The sequence below is a fragment of the Nicotiana attenuata genome, chromosome 3 (assembly GCF_001879085.1).
Source record: "Nicotiana attenuata strain UT chromosome 3, NIATTr2, whole genome shotgun sequence".
Lineage (NCBI taxonomy): Eukaryota > Viridiplantae > Streptophyta > Magnoliopsida > Solanales > Solanaceae > Nicotiana > Nicotiana attenuata.
Window position 1 is genome coordinate 27209044 of NC_031991.1, and position 5480 is coordinate 27214523.

Here is a 5480-nt window from a genome sequence, read left to right on the forward strand (position 1 = left end):
TTTACGCACTCTGACTCCCTGAGCTTACATTTTTACTATTCACTGAGACCTTTGCTTCAAGTAGTTGAATCTTCATAATCCCTGGTAACATTCCTTGCTAATTTCATTCATAGTTTTAATTTTTAATTATTGTGCTTGCTTCCCAGTAGTATAAATTCTTATTTTCTTTTCATTTTTCTTAGGTTTAATGATTAGCTTAGTTTTTTGTGTTTATCTTGAACATTGGGCATGAACTTCAATATGAGTAATTGAGTAGGGACAACTAGGACTCAAAGATTTGATGAAAAATGGACCAAAATGCTAAACCCTAGCTCAGTTCAATTAAATAGCCCAGCGCGGCCGCGCATCTTTTCTGCGCGGTCTGCGTGGATTCTTCTGTGGTGCCTACTTTAGCCAGCGTGGCCGCGTCACATTTTTGTGCGGTCCGCGCTGGCCCTACGCGGCCGCGGTCCATATCAGTGCGGACCGCGTTGGGGGGATTCAGAGAGGTTCACTGGGGGCATATGCCCTGCGCGGTCCGTGCTCCAGACCTACGCGGTCCGCGCCCTTATGTTCTGCTTCTGTGTTATGCAAATTAACTGTGTTTTCCCCTCTTGTCTGATTCATCTAATTCACTGCATGTGCTTAAACTAACAATGTTAGACGTGTATATTTTGCAGATCATGGTTAAGAAACGAGGAGGTAAAGAACAACAACAACCCGGGAGAGGTGGTTCCTCCCTAGGGGGAAAGGGAAAGAGAATTGCTAAAGTCACTCCCCAGGCCCGGGAAAACATTAAAAAGACCCGTAAGCTGATACGGGCTGCTGATAGGGCTGTCTCCCACTCTTCGGGGAGTGAGTGTGCACATTCCCGGAGCATCACCTCAGAATCAGCCCCTACTCACACCTCTGACCCATTCCAATTACATGACACCCCTTCACCTTCTCCCACCTCCAAGAGACCGGTCAATGTAGTCTCAGATTCGTTAGATGAGTCCGTAGCAAGAAGTGAAGAACAATACTCCACCTCCCCCACAACTTCATTATCTGGGGAGAGTGCAGGATATGGTGAGGGAGGTGAGCCTCAAGTCGGGGGAGTTGATCGAACCAGAAAACCTGAAGCCTGGGCAGACAGATTTGTGAGTGAGATAGCGTTCCACAAATTTAGAGAGTGGTGGCCCGTGAGGAAATTGATCCCGGAGAGACAATTCATTGACAGTGATCTTCTACCTCTCAACCCAAAGGTGCAAGAGCAATTCTGTACTAGAGATGGCTGGGGCTTCTTCAAGGAGAGATGTATTGATGCCAATGAGCATATGGTAAAAGAGTTCTATTGCAATGTTTCTCATGTGGTTAAGGACACAAAGGCGACGAAGGTGCGGGATAAAATGGTAGTTTTTGATGGGAAGTCTTTGAATGAATATTTGGGGTTCAAAGAGGAGGATGAAACAGAATACTTAGCGAAGCTAGCAATGGGTGAGGAGGTGCGTCCCTGGTTGGCCAAGTACTTGGCAGCCCCGGGCACTGTTCCAAAATGGTTGAAGGCGGGGGAGAAGATTCTACGGAACACATTCAATTTTGAAGCAAAGGGTTGGCTGACATTCGTTTGTAGTAGACTTGATCCCTCCACACATGATCACTCTGTTCCTCTTGCCCGGGCTGTTCTTGTGGCATCTATCATGGCCGGGCTTCCTCTCAATGTGGGCAACATCATCTCGAGGGTGATCTCTGCAGTCGGACAGGAGACCAACACCAACTACCCCTTCCCGAACACTCTATCCATGTACTTTAGGGATTTGGAGGTGAAGAAAAAGCGCTTTGATGTCAAGGCAAAACCGGTGGCCCCCTATTCATGGTATAGCCAATTGGGTTCCGATAACCCAAAATCCAAAAAGTACCAGCCACCCACCTCTGCCCCAGCTGGCCAGTCTGAGGAGCCAGTTGCGGTAGAGCCTTCTATTAAACCATCCTCCATCCCGACCACTTCCACCAGTGAGCCTTTGCCCCCGGGTCCTTCTACTTCAACTGACCCGGCAGTCCCTTCATCAAAGATTCATCGGTTCACTGCCCACCAGCTCAGTCAGTCTTTAGCCAGTCTGAACAACTGGATGTCAGCAGCGACCTCGAAGTTGTCCACCTTGGCTACTACAGTTGAGGCACATTCAGCACCAGCCACTGCTCAGATTCCTCCTTCCATTGAGGATACATTGAAGAAGCTCCTGGCCAACCAGGAGAAGATTTTGGAGACCCATGTCACCTTGACTACAGTGGTAGCCTCGCATGGCAAGGCTTTGAAGGAGCTTGCCAAGGAACATAAGAAGATGAGAAAGTCAAGGGCATCTCGGGAGTCGGTAAAGAAGCTGCGAGCAGATGTGGACAAGCTTTTGGCAGACCAGATGCCATTAGACTTGCTATTAGGGGATCCAGCTCTAGATCCAGCAGCAGCACAGCCACATCAGGAGGAGGAGCCTAGGCACCCAAGGAAGAAGAGGAAGCTTCCTAGCACTGAGGGTGTTGTGATAGAGGTGGCACAGGTTCAGGAGGGTACCTCCACTGCTCCACCAGATGTTCAGCCGGTCCATGACCCGGCCCCTGTCCCAGCAGCAGAGCAGCAGCAGGCCGGGAACCAGTCTAAGGTTCCCGCCAGTACAGAGGACCAGGGGACCACTGATCAGCCCATGCAGACGGATCAGGCTTGAGGAGCCATTCTATATCCTTTCTCTGTTTTTATGCTTATTTTGGTAGTTGGCATTGGGGACAATGCCAGCTCTTATTCGTGGGGGTGCGCCCTACTGTTTTGATTTTTGATACATTTGGATGATTGTATATATTTGACTTTTAGTTTATGTTTTAGATTTGATAGTTGGCCTGTATATAACTGCTAATTTTGGCTACTTCTCTACTTTATGTATATATTCATCCCCGTTGTATATTCTACTCCCCATTGTACATATTCATTCGGTTTTCTATTTTCGTTAAAAATTTCGTTTTAGCTTGGTATTTAGGCTCGTAGCCTTTGTTTGGTTTGCGTTGTCATAAGCCTTGGTTTCTTAATGCCACGGTTCTTTCCAAGGGTAGAGTGTTGTGCGAACCGGGTGGCTCTTCCCAATGATAGACGGCGTGACAACCTTCTTAAGGGTTTGAGTCCGTTTTTGATTTTCTTCTTTTGATTTTGCATAGTTAAGGGTACCTCAGGCAAAGCTTCACTTGGGCCTAACACATTTGCCTTTGATCTCATGGCCAAAGACATAATATTGTGCTTAGGATGGTGAAAGTCGTGGCCTTGAGACTCTTGTGTTGACCAAACAATCATCATGTGGTCTTGTTGAACCATTGTGCGCTTGAATCGTAACTAAGGTCGTTGTGGGCCCTCGACTCGATGTCTTTAGCAATCCTTGAGGGTGTGTGGTGAGAATTAGAATTGTGAGTCCAAGTCCCGAGCCGATGGTCTAGAACTTGCCCCGAATGTTTGTTGAGGCGAAATCCTAGGTGAAATTTGACTTGAGAAGTGATTATAGGCTCTCCTTGATCCAAATGCTAAGTTGAACAATTCCATAGCCTACCAATGAAATGATTCCCTAGTTAACCCTTTTGAGCCTTAAACTTTCTTCTTTCAAGAACCAAAGCTACAAGCCTATACCCGTTTTTAATGAGACCCTCTCTTGGCACCCACATCTTCCCTTGAGTAAATGACAAATGTCTAAGTTTGGGGGGAGAGGAAAGAAAGGAAACAATGTGGTAAAAGGTACAAAAGCAAAAGAAAAGAAAGGCAATGAAAAAGGAAGAAAAGACAAGACAAAAAGAAAGACTAAATTGAATAAGGTCAAAAAGGGGATTCAAAGAAAACAAAAGTGAAAAAGGGTGTGGAAAAAGTAGAAAAAGGAGAAATGTGTTGAATTGCATAAGAAAGAGTGACATTGTGTCTCTCTAACCCCTTGAAAAAGAAGTGAATACTCAAATGAGCCAAGAAAGTGTGCCAAAATGAATCAAAAGAAGTGCTTAAGGGAAGATTGAACCCACTTGAACAAAAACATGTCCTATCCTTACCCAAAAGCCTTTACAATGACTCCACAAAATCCCTATATGATCTTGAGTTGAACGGAACCTACATTAGTGGATACTTACATAAGGGGCAAGCATATGGTACCTAGAGCCGAACTTGTGACCTTCTTTTTGAGATAATTGAGTGAAAATCCCATCAACCTCAGTTTGTGTGTCACTACTCTAAAAGGTGAGGTTCGCTTAGGGAGAGTTGAGGATGTTTGAGTTTGGATTCCACAATGACCAAGGTATTTGAGAAAAGCTCTTTGATGAAATGTGTCAACCCTTGATGCTCTTGTGGCACACTTGATCCATAGTTTTCAAAAGCTTAAAATGTGTTAATGATGCATTCGCATTGAGGGCAATTGTTAGTCCCAATTGATGCTTGTTGAGGTTACTTTAGGATAGCTGGAAATTCTTGGATTGCTCTTTTGGGTGGGTCTTATTTTGTTTGCTTGAGGATAAGCAAAGGTTTAAGCTTGCGGGAGTTGATAAGTTAGGATTTTAACATGATTATACCCCTACTTGCTATTGCTTTTGTTATGAATTGCCACAAAATAGTCCCAAAATGCTTACAAGTTGCGCTTGATTGCAGGTTTGAGCGACAAGATGACAAATGTCAAAGATCGGCTCAAAACGGAGTGAAACCTGCCAAGTGTCAAAGACCAATTGAAGTGGGGAACAAGAAGACCTAGCGCGGACCGCACTGTTTTGCCACACGGCCGCGCTAGGAGATTCAGAGACTGGTTCATTCAAGGGCATCCTGCGCGGTCCGCGCTCCTTTTTACGCGGTTCGCGTGGATGAGATTCAGAGAGATGGTGTTTGGCCAAATTACTGCCACGCGGCCGCGCTCCATTTATACGCGGTCCGCGCCCATCCTCAAACGCGTCCGCACTACATTTTTGCGCGGTCCGCGGTCTCAACTTCAGAGAACAGAGTTCAAGAGTCCAAGAGCCAACGCGGTCGCACTCCCTTTTTGCGCGGTCCGCGCCTACCCTGTAGGGGCATTTTTGTCCAGATTTTCTAGCTCGGTATAAATAGATCTTTTTAACATTTTTAGGTCATGTTTTAGCTGCTGAACAAGAGCTGCGCTCGTGAGAAGTGTTTTGTAGCCTATTTTGGCATTTTTACTCTTGAATATTATAGATTTTAAGTAGTAATCAATTATTATGTTCATTTCATCATCTATTTCTACTGTTTCTTCTTTAATTATGTCTAGCTAAACCCATTAGCTTGGGCTGTGGCTCAACCCTAGTGTGGGTAGTTAATGGGTGTTGCATTCTAGGGTGAGATTGAGATTGGGTATTTGTTATTTGGGTTGATTTTGTGTTTCAATCTAGAATTTGTGGTTGCAAACATGAATTCAAGCTTAGTGGGTCTAACTCTTCTTGTGAGAGAGAGTCATATGACCCTAAAAGTTAACCCAACAAGGAATTGGGATGGACCCATGAGAATGGTA